Here is an 11805-nt window from a genome sequence, read left to right as displayed (position 1 = left end):
CTGTTGGGGAGGCGGGTAAGAGATCTGGATGAGGCGAGCAGAGGGTGGGGGTGACTGTGCGGGTGTGGTGACGGGGGCGCTGGATCACGGGGCGTCTCGGGGCGCAGTGGAGAGAAGTTGGGGGACCCCCTCCCGGGTGGTGGGGCGCGAACGGAGCGGGAGGGGTGCGGGCCGCGGGTTGGGAGAGGAGGGGCGGGCGCGAGGCGGGCGGGGTCGGCGAGCGGAGGAGCTGGGCGGGCGGACGCGCGGGGGGAGGGCGCTGGGCAGGAAGGGGAGGGGGAGCGATCGAGAAATGCAGAGGCTGCAGCGGCGGCGGCAGTAGCGGCAGCGGCGACGGCGGCGGCGGCAGCGCTCCAACTCGCTCCACGCTCCGGGCTCCGCCGTCGAGCGGGGAGAGAGAGAGCCTTTGCTGAGCGGCCAGGCACCCGGCCGGACGACCCCAGCCACCCGGGCCCCTTGGAGGCACCGCGCTCACCCAGGGCCGGCACAGGCACCCAAAGCCGGTAAGGAGGCGCGCCGTGGGTCCCTAAGGCCACCGCGGACTCAGGGCCACCGGTTCCCCAGGGCCCCGCCCCACCCCGAAGCCTAGGGTTCTCCAACGGTGCAGCCGGGGTGCGGCCGGGTGTAGACACAGTGGGCGTGGGATTCCTCTATGTGGGCTCTGTCGCATTTGGAAATCCAGGGTGATGCTCTCCCCCAGGTGGACAGCTTCGGCCTTTCGTAGGGTGGGGGGCTTGGAGGGGGGTGGCGGCGAGGCGGACGAACCGAGTTCGGGAGGGAGGGGGTGGAGGGTGGGGAGCCGCTGGTGGCGGGGAAATACCGAGTGCGAACCCTTTTAAACGCACCGAGTTCACTGGCCACGGTTCTGTGGGCTGAACCCAGCCTTCTGTCAGCGGAACTGGCACAGCCACGGAGAAGGCGCTCGGTGTGAGGGGCGCAGTAGCAGAAGATGGAGGATGGGGGTGGGGTGGGGTGGGGAGGGAGAAAGAAGACGCGGAGTCTGGTCAGATCGGAAGGGGCGGGGGTGGCTTGGCCCTCGGGACTCCTGGATCTTGGTTTAGGGTAACCGAGGAACACGAGGTTCGGAAGGCGGTGTGCACGTCCGGGGCAGATTAAAGCCCCCAGCCTGGTCTGCGGCTGAGCTGTCTTCCCACTAACCTGTGGACGTCGCCAGCATTTTATTTTATTTTTTGAGCCTTGCGCTCAGAGAGCGGGCCGCGCGCCTCCACCGCCGCCCCAGCCTGGGGGTGGGGGGTGTGGGCTTGAACCTGACAGCCCGCGGCCAGAGCGAGCTCAACCCTTCTGCAAGCCAAGATTTCTGTAGATTTTTTTTTTTTCCTCTGTAGCTCAAACGCTACAACCCAACGTCTGGTTCGCGCTTCCCCACACCATTAAAAGAAAAGAAAAAAAAAATCAGAATCCCTGGATCCGATGGCACACAATGCGTGGCTGGGGACCGCATTCTTTTCATGAATATTCATCGAACGCTTGGCCCTGTTCCTAATCTGCTTCCCCCGAGACGTTTCCGCCTTGGAGCGAACTCGGTGGACGGCCTCTGCCCCAGTGATTTTCACGCTGTTCAAAGGAGCACAGCGCACATGGGTGCGATTTCAGGGTTTTGCACGGGAGCTGACACACCTCTGTCTTGGCCGAGACCACTGGCCACTTACGTGGCGGGCTAGAATAAAACACGGGTATCAAGGGGACTGCTGTTGGGGTGTGGATTAACCCCTACCCCTGGGAATATAGCAAAGGCTCACAGACCTCCAGTACTGCAGGCAAAATGAATGAATCGGGACTGTAATTACCTATTCCTTTGTCTTGGCCTCGCGCATGCGCCGGAGAGCAGGGTGTGGAGGGCCAGGCAGCCCCATCTGATCTCCCCATCATCCATCCACCCACTCCCCTCCCGAGCCCAGGAACAAAGGCGTTTGCCCTAAATGTTTCAGGAGAAACCCTTGGACACAAATGACCACCCCCCCACCCTCCCCACCCCCTCGCCGCGAGACTTGGTCGCGGTCTTGTGTATGCTTCCCCCCACCCCAAGGTTTCACATCTTACCCATTTTTTTTTTTTCAGATTTCAATCATTAAAAAAATCAGGGAGGGGGGATTGTGGATTTAATATATATATATATATTTTTAAACGCACACTGATATTTTCCCTTCTAGAACTGTCCATTGTTCTTTCTGTTCAAATGTAACGCACTGCAGGGATGGAGGGTGGTTTTCTTAGTTTGCACCAATTAGCTGTTTGTCTGACAGATCTTTATTGCGGGGCATTTGACCAAAGAACATTAGTCTCAGACCAGCGATGGTGTTGCCCCTGGTGATACCACCTGGGACAGATTAAGACATCTTGGCATTTGAACGAACAAGATGGCCTACGGAAGCCAGCATGAGAAAATGGTTACCTTTTTTTCAGAGGGCTAAGCCTCTCTGAATTCTCTTGGTTCCTACTTTATTGTTTCATGAAGGATTCCAAAAGGCAAGCCCCACTGAGATGGTGGGAGGAAGAAGGCGCTGGCATTACTGGGACGAAGATGGCGAAGCACCAAAGTTCATAACGCCCCCCCTCCCCATTCAACCGGATCCATGATAGCCCTTTGATGGCAGATTTTCTTTCAAATGATGTATTTCTCAGCTTATGGCTCCTCAGATTTCCTTTGGTGCTGGTTTACTCGTGTTATTCAAAACAGGACTCACTGTATCTGGATCCTGATGCCCTATTTCTGCAGTGGTGGGTTGTGTGTGAAGGGCTTCTCCTGCCCCAGGATGTCCTGGTGGAATAACACGTGGCAGAGAATGTCAATCTTCCCCTTTGTTCCTTTAAAAAACCTGAAAATACCCTCAATATTGACCACACTCACTATGTCGCAGCTTATAATGGTAGGGTGCTGGCTGCCTCTTAGTGGCAAAGGTTCTATTCTCTCTGAGCCTTAGCAATGAATTTCATGTAATGAGAGTCATGTATGATCCCGTATGAATTGTGCATTGACTAGTATAATTTAGAGGGTAGTGCTTTTGGAGGAGAGTGCTGGGGTATAGTCTAAAACCAACAGCTTTCAAGTCAGGGAGCTTCAAGTTTTTAAACAAAATAATTTGAAAATTAATTTAAAATATTGTTACTTTTTTTTCCCTTTAGCCAGCTTTCTTGATAAACATTAGCAGAAGATGACGGGAGCTCTTTAAAATCCTGATATAGTGTGCCAGCAGTTGACTCTATTGATTATCTGGACATTTGTGTCCCTTAGCTGGTGTTCACGCTGTCTGTGGCTTAGGAAATGGATCTCCCTCCATTACCCTAATTTAAAGACTCAGTGGCCGGGCCTTTAGCATTAGGGCTCCCTGCGCTTCGAGGCCTCTTTATAATCCTCCTGGATTTTCCAGAACAAATCACATTATGGTTTTAAATGTGCTAATTATGTTTTTCTTTATTTTTATTTCTCTTTAACTTCAAGCCATTTGCATTTCATGGTCAAAATAAATGGGGCATGAAATCGGAGAAGAACCTACCTTTTGGGAATATCGTTCATTGTAAAGTAGAGATGTCTGTGCCACTCACGGCCGTGTGTAAAACATTGCACATCAGAGGCATTCTTCCAATAGCTCAAGTATATACAATAGCATGTAAATACACACATGCATATGTGGATCATAGATACACACACACACGCACACACACACACACTATAAAATCCTATTAATGACAATACTAAAGGAGTTGGTTTGGAACGTTGTTTGTGCTTTTGAAAACAGTTCATTTCTGTCCTCATAAATACATGCTTGAAAGGAGAAGTCTTCTTACCAATACTTCTAAAATAGATTCTTTGCATCGAGTTTAGCTAAGAGGTTCCTTTTCAGGCCTCAGACTCCCACTAGTCACCATTACACTTTACATGCTGGAATAAATACTACCATATATATGTACATATATATATATGTACATGTATATATGTATGTATATATGTATATATGTATATGTACATATATATAGTCTTATTTTTGTGATCTCTTGTAAAATTTTGTTTTCAAAAGCTGTCTAAAAAGTCCCGAGAACTACGTCAAGCTGGTATCTGGCTTGTGGGGTTTGCATAGCCTTGACTGCTGTAAGCAGTTTCCACCTTCTCTTCTCCCTGATGATCATGAGAGCTGGTAACCTAGCTGGTTGCTGAAGTCAGCCCCACCCCCACCCCCCCACCCCCCCACCCTCCCGCCAAGGACAAGTTGGCCTTCTCCAGGACTGCCTCTGATTTATTCTCTCCCCAGACTTGAACTAATTCAGTGAGCATGAGACTGCTCTTTGAAACATAGACAAAGATGCCAACAGGCAGAATTGCTTTCAAGATAAAATACGTGCTTTTGGGGGGGAAATTTGCAGGGAGATTTACCAGGTTTTAATGGAAAGAAACTGGGTGTGGAACATTGTTTAGTTGTAAAAAAAAAAAAAAAAAAAAAGAGGTAGTAATGACTGTTTTTAGGTTATAACAAGGGTCACACATGTCTGTGAATGACTAAGAATGGTGAGTGGCTCTTGAGGGCTCCTTAACTTCTCTCTGTGTGTCATTTAATGTTGTAAATGGAACTGACATAACTGACCAGTTTCTACCACGTTGAGCTGCATTTCTGACCCAGGCAGACAGATGAAAATCTACTTAGCAATAGTCAGTCAGGAACAGCTGACCTCAATATGAAAGGATCCAGATGGCTCGTATGTACACACACACACACACACACACACACACACATACACACACACACACACACACACACACACACACGATATATACATATATGTGATACATGTACACAATTTGGTATTCTCTAGGCTGGATGGATCCAATGGGTGGATTTGATCCAAAGTGGGTCACAGGGTCTCAGGCTGGCCCCTTTGATCCCAGGGCCACTTATGAGAATCAAGAGGACCCATAACCAGTCAGTCAAAGGAGAACTCCTGTTACAAGCCAATTCCTTTGTAGCTAGGAAGACATACATGCAGATAAATGTCACGTCAGAATGCCACGTGGCGAACCTTTTGAGAGCAGAGAATCACAGTCGTGTTCTCACCAGGGTGCAGATCAGTTCTCATTCTGAGGGGACACCGGTGTTGGAAATGGTAGGCTTCAAACCTCGTTTCTTCCTTTCCTTCCGGAAGTTAGACATGCGATGAAGTGAGGCAGAAGGAGCCCAGCCATAGTTTTCCTTCTGTACCCAGAAGGATTTGGGTACAAATCCCAGGAAACACAGAGAGCAGAGAGGATTCTGAGGGGCGGAGGCACTTGGTACACAGAGGGTGTGGCCAAGTGGGAGTTCGGGAAGACATTCCTGAAAGCTTTGGAGATTTGGAAATAGAAATTATTTGTGAGCACCAGAGGGGACTCGAACATAAGGGAATACTTCAGGAGAATGTAGAAGTGTGGGGTGCAGTGGAGAAGGCAAAACCTTGACATGTATCCCCTTTAAGCGTTCTGTGAACTTTTAATGAATTAAACTTTAATTAAAACTCACTTTTGGATAACTGGGCTTTAATAGCTTTTAAACACTTCTTTTTTGGAAATACATATTTAGCAATAGTTTGTGCACTGTATATGAAGGTACTCAAAGTTATGATTTTATAGGCTGGTGTGACTGGGACTAGAATCCCACCCATCTCAGGTGTTTCCGCCATTGCTAGCTAGTTGAACTTTAGCAAACCGCTTAGCCTCAGTGTGCCTCAACATTCATCTTTAAAGTAGAGAACGTAAGAGAGATTTATTGTGAGGATGAAGAAAAATTATCAAGCTAGGACCATGACCCATCCTTGCTCAGCCCATTCTTTGAGTCGACATTCACCCTTAAGTGGTGGACACACCCATATCTTCTCCTTCAACCTCTATGTCTATAGCTGGTCACGTGCTTCTTAAAATGAGGTCAGTGTTACAAGCCAGGCGCATGAGGGGGCCTTGGCAAGCATCTGGAAGAAGTTAGATATCAGTGGGTAAAAATCAAACTCATAGCTATTGTTCCTTGAGGACGATAGCAAGATACTTCCTAGTTCCAGGATGCCATTATATTGTGATGACACATGCCATAATTGAATTTTAATCCCCTCACACTAATATAATATTTATCTCACCAATAAATAAATGGAAAGTAGAGAGTCAAATAGTGTGCCTAAGATCTGATGGCTTTCAGCCCTATTTCATTCACCAAAGTTAATTATTGGTCCATTTTATCTTATGTAACACAAACTCACAAAGCTAAATAAGTAATTTTTAACATGCTAACACCCTCAGTATTTTACCTAGAGTGAATGATACTAAGTTTCTCAATGAAAAGAGATCTACTGTATAGTTTAGCTATCCAAGTAGTAGATATGGTTAAGGCCTATTGATTAGAGATGGCTTTGTCCTGGTGCCTGAAGGCTAATATCTTCCAGTCAGTCTTTTCTGACATGGTGATAATGATGGTGCCTATTATTCAGACTTTTAATAAGCATGAGTTCACTCTACACCTCTCTTGCCTTCTGTAGTCACAGGTACAGGCAGTATTCCACATGTCTTATCTATAACGTGGCTCTGGTGTTATGAATTGGGCAGTAGTACACCTGTTTCCATCTGTGCAGTTACGGTTACTTTGTTAGCATTAGCCTGTCTACCTTAATGCAAGATACATACAGCAAGTGTTTCTAGTTCCTATCTGGACCTCAGCTCTTTGTGAATTCTGGTCCCCTTGAACAGAGGGTTGGAAGTTTCAGTATCTAAATACTAACCTTGGAACTCTTAGGGAAGTCCGGTGGTTTGCACAAAGTACGGTGAGCTGGTTCGTGACTAAGGGGAAGCCAGGTTATTTCCCAGTGTGGATGACGTTTCTGCTATACCATCCAACAGAATAAGGCAGAAGAAAAAAATCAAAATGTCCAATTGGGTTATTCATATTCATGGCCTGAAATTTAAAACGACAACAACAACAGCAACAACAACAACAACCACACCATACCATTTCTTTCTCTGTGTCACCCTTGCTTGACAGTTCAGCTGGTCTCCTGCACCTCTCCCTGTTCCTCTCTATGGGGCTTCTTTCACCTTTATTACATCACACTTGCCCACAGGGGGAACTCCCTAGAAATGACCTGTTATTCCTTCATCCCCAATGTCATCCACCTTGGCTCTATTTCTTACATTCTATGCATGTGATTTCCTTTCAAATACTATATGGCATGCATTAAAATGACTTAAAAGACCAGACTTGATATTGGACCTTGCCTTTCCTCCTAAAGTGAACAATGGTTGCAGGAATTAAGGGGTTGTGGATAGATGGTACACATTCGAGGAGAAAAAAAAAAAGCCAGTTTTAGACTAATTTTGAGTCAAAATGACCTAAAAATATTTGGAGGGTATCTGGAGTCATCTGGTGTGTGCACTTTTGTAGAGAGGTGTCAGCTGTCCAGAATGTTTGTGCCCATTGCTGGAGTTGTCTGGTTTGAAAGTTTCAGGAAACAGGAGATCTAATTTTTTTCTTTAGAATTACCAGATACACGATTTGAGCTGATTAGGACCTTTTGAAAGGGCTGTGGTATTCTGAGTTGCCTGTTAAATATGGAGTTTAATTCTGGAATGTTTGGAATTGGTCTTAGCAAGTTTTGTTTACATGTACTCAGACTGGGACAAACTATTAAGTTTTGCTTTAGGTAGGAGACTTTTACGTTCACATTTAAAACAGTCTAGACGTTTGCGTGACCTGGAGCTTTGAGGAGCTCTGTTGTTGTTGCTGTTGTTGTTGTTGTTGTTGTTTTTCCAGAGAACCCTGCAGTTTTTAAGTGACTTCACAGTTTTCAGAATGCTTCTTCAGTCATGAGTACTCTCAGAAGTGAATATATTCCTAGGGTAAACGGAAATTAGGGGTTTTATTCTGTGCTGATGAAGAAGGAGGCACGCAAGAAAGGCTTGTCTGGTAGAAGTTTGTATATTATGAACTTCCTGGATTGCCTAGCAGAGGAGGCTTTGAAAAGGCAGACAGCTAGTTCCCATTGGTGGTCTATTCAAAACACTGCCACCAAGACTGAGACAAGAGGAGAGTTAAATACTAACAGACTCTTAAGAAGAGTTAGTGTACCAAAAAGGAAGCCAGCAGCACCCTGTTGCTAGTCCTTAAAGACACAGGGAGCAAAGTCCTGGTTGGACTGTGGAGTCTGCAGAGACTTGCGTCCCATTGTCCAGGATGTCTGAGGTTCGTTCTGAGACTCAGGGTCTTGTAGGAATATTTGCTGTCTTTGACTTTTACAGAAGTCCTCAGCTGTTTGAACAGGGAAAAAAATGGTATCAGCATTCTGTATTTGCTTTTAGGGTCATCAAATAGGATTGGAAAGAAGGAAAATAAGGGGAAATCTGTGACTTCTAGATATGCAGGCCCTCCCACTCCCCTGCCTTTGTCCTGTAGTTCATGGAAAGGGTAGGGTAAAGTTAGAGGACTACTTGGGTATTTGCTAAAGGCATTGATATGATCAACTAAGGTATCTTGGAATCGTTGCATGGTTCATGTTCTCAAGGACAATGGCCTGAACCTTGGTTAACAATTGGTGGTGACAGTAGTTCATGGGGCTTTTGATCATGCAACCTCAGGTAAACATTACCGGTAGCACCTTCTTGAGCCGGGTTTGTGGTGGTACCAGGGCTTCCTCAGTGGCCTTGGTGATCTTCTGTTGACATTTCAAGCTCTAACTTCCCAGGGCTCACTCACCTGGATTCTAGAAACGTGGCTTCAGAATTGCTAGGGATTGGTTTTTATACAAATAGTTACGAGTGTTATGTATCCGGTGCACAGTCCTTCTGAGGGTTCTCTTTTTTTCCTGCAGTGCAATGACTGACCAATGAAAAAGCTCATGGGTGGTTTTCTATTCCTTTCATTGGTAGATGAAACAAAGGCAGGAAAAAAAAAAATCATGACAAGCTCATTTAGTCTACCTCTGGCTTTGTGCTCTGACTACTTCTGTTTCCGACATCTAGAGAGCTTGGCTTTGCATTTCTTTGTACTGGGGTCTTGGATGGGCAGGGACTGGGTGAACTCAATCAACGATAGTGCAGAGAAAGGCAATGATGTCATAGGATCCTAGCAGTTGATTTTACTAAGGTAAGACATGATGATCTCTCAATGGAAAAAGAATTCTATTGATATCTCTGAGAGTATATTTAATTGACAACTGGTCTGAAAAAGGAAATTTTAACAAAGAGACAACCTGACAATGAAACAAATGCAAAAGTCAACATGGGACCCCCCAAATGGTGTTAGCTAACAGTGACCCCCAAAGTGTTTGCTAATGAACGTCAATAGCAGCACATTCTTTGACAGTGTCCTTGTTTCTAGCAACCAATGCATATAAAGGTGAAAAGGAAGGGACAGACTGCGCATTTCCCAGATTGGGACAATGGGCTTCTGCTACTGGAGTCTCTCTGTGTGTAGACGTGAGATTTGATGGACCTGTCTCCCGTTTTGATACCCCTTGGCTGGGCACACCATCAAGGGGTTGTTTGTCATCTCTACCGCGAGCTCCTCAAGACGAAAATCTCAGAGAAATAGCAAAGGAATCCAAGACTGATGCACTGCAGAAAAAAAAAAAAAAAAAAAAAAAAAAAAAAACAAAAATGTGAGCTGCCGTTAGTTAGGAGAGTGGGCCCATAGCATAACTGGTTTTGAGTTGGGCGAGATTTCTACTGGAGGAAGGTGAGAACTGACGGAGGTATGCCTTTCAAAAAATACCCTTAGGGTATTAAGGTGTTAATATTAGTAACAGGTTCGTGGCAAACCAGCGTGCCCTGGCATGCTGGCTACTGTTTGCTTAGCTTGCCTGGTCGAGGAAATAGCCAACAGAGAAAGGGTCTAGAACACTGGCATACTCAGGCTAGTGTGCCATTCAGTTGGCTGGGATACTTTTCCACAAGAACCTCTGAAAACACCTTTATCTGCCCCTGCAGCCGATTCCGTACTTCCGGTCGTGCGGGGCAAAGAGGAATTGTGAGCAGTAGGTTTCTCGGTAATACAGATGTTGGTTAAAAAAAAAAACAAAAAAACAAAAACCCCTTCTGCAAAGGAGGAAATGGGCCAACATGAGGGAAGTTTGAGCCAGGGTACTTTTGCAGCCATATTTCTGGAGGGGGAGCGGGGAAAGCCGTTCCGTTCAGGTTCTAGAGGTGTCTGGATTCCCCTAGTGTGGAAAGCAAAGCTACATAGTGTGTGGTGTCAGCAGCTTGCGGCCTCTGGAACCCAAGAACTACCCTTGACACTTCGCGGTGTCTGTGGGGAAGGAAGGGGGAGGAGTGTGAAGGAGGGAGAGGAGGCACGGTGAGTGGGGAGGGAGGGTGGGTAGACTCACGTTAGACGTGGAGGCACAGGTGTTGGCTCCCCTCTTAGTGCCCTCCCTCCAGCAGCCCGCCAAAGCTCCCCAGACAGGGAAACAGACCCGGCCAAGCTTCTTTGGAGACTGGAGATCCAGATCAAGGAGCCGCCTCAGAGGTCGGTTCCTCCGAGGCCCTTCCTCTTTCGCCCTCTGGCTGCCTTCTCGGGGGGGTCTTGTATTACTTTTCTCACTTCTGTGCTAAAGGAAGAGGGAGAGGGTTTATTTCAGAGGGTACAGCCAATCGTGGATGGGGAATCTCGACGGCAGGAGAGTGAGGCAACTGGTCACATCGCATGCGTGCGCAGTTAGGAATCAGGGAGAAAGGAATGCTGGGACAACTGGCTCCCTCCTTTTGAGTAATGCCAGGCCCCTATCCCATTGAATACCGCCGCTCACCTTCCACAGTGGGGTGGGTCTTACCTCAGTTACATTTCCGGAAGCACCTAGACAGGTTTCCATGGTGATGATAAATGCAGTCAAGTTGATGATGAAGATTAACCATCACAGAGTGTACACATGCTGCTGTGTATGTTTCTGGATGTTCTAATTTCCCTTTCTTGTAAGGACACGGGTCAGATTAGATTGGGCTCCGCCTTGTCCGCTTCAGTATTAATTGAATTACCTCTTGGCAGGCCTGTTCTCTCCATATAAGACGTGGAGCTTCAACTTAGGAATTTTAGGGGTGTACAATTCAGCTAATGACAGTTTCTGGTTGATCTCAAAATCTGGAAATCGTTGGAAGCTCCGTTATCTCAAGAGGGAGTAAGGGGGCTGGGGGGGGGGGAGGTCTGCAACTGGAGTCCTGGTTGAAGCCGTTGAAGCCAAGCATAAAGGTCCCCATTTGATGCATGGGAAGGAAAATGATTTTTCCTCAGATTCTCATCACTAGAGAAAGCGGGAGATGGATACAGGAATCAGACAGGTCCCTGAACTTACTGTGTTAAGGGTGGTAACGGGGTGTGCGGGTTCCATGATCTGTGCAATTCTCATGAAGGACTTGGGCACACAGAAGGGGCCTCTGACTCTTTACCTCCGTTTCTCCCATGCTTTAGGCAGCAAACATCCCGTAGTAGTTTAGAACACACGGTAAAACTGAGTTTTCCTTTGGAAATTGTCTTAGCCTTTTTTCGGCATGATGACTCCCAAACACTGCAAGAGACTGAAGAAAGGAGCAGAGAAAGGCTTTCTCAATGCAGGGAGGTCGGCCAAGCTTGTGTAGAGTCAGGAGGGGATTATTCTGGGGGAGCTTCTTGAGAGGTCCTATCAACAGTGGCAGTGAAGGGGACAGAAGCGTGGAGCATATGTGTGAGCCACTTCCAGGTCTTACCCTTGCATCTGGTTTATTTATTTTTTATTTTTTTGTTTTTTTTCAAGACAGGGTTTCTCTGTGTAGCCCTGGCTGTCCTGGAACTCACTTTGTAGACTAAGCTGTCC

The 11805-nt window shown here is 46.9% G+C and overlaps 1 protein-coding gene across 1 annotated transcript in view; it reads left to right on the top strand.

The window, feature by feature from the left end:
* Nucleotides 1–285: 285 nt before the first annotated feature.
* The window catches only part of Basp1 (brain abundant membrane attached signal protein 1), a 51023-nt gene continuing 39503 nt past the window's right edge, over nucleotides 286–11805 (top strand). Inside the window, exon 1 of the mRNA XM_021208441.1 lies at nucleotides 286–503. The gene's annotated coding sequence lies outside the window, so the exon portion shown is untranslated. The remainder of the gene's footprint in view (nucleotides 504–11805) is intronic.

This window comes from Mus pahari, chromosome 11, assembly GCF_900095145.1.
Source record: "Mus pahari chromosome 11, PAHARI_EIJ_v1.1, whole genome shotgun sequence".
NCBI classification, from domain to species: Eukaryota; Metazoa; Chordata; class Mammalia; order Rodentia; family Muridae; genus Mus; species Mus pahari.
Note: the sequence above shows the minus strand (reverse complement) of the source record. Positions and strands in the feature narration are given on the sequence as shown.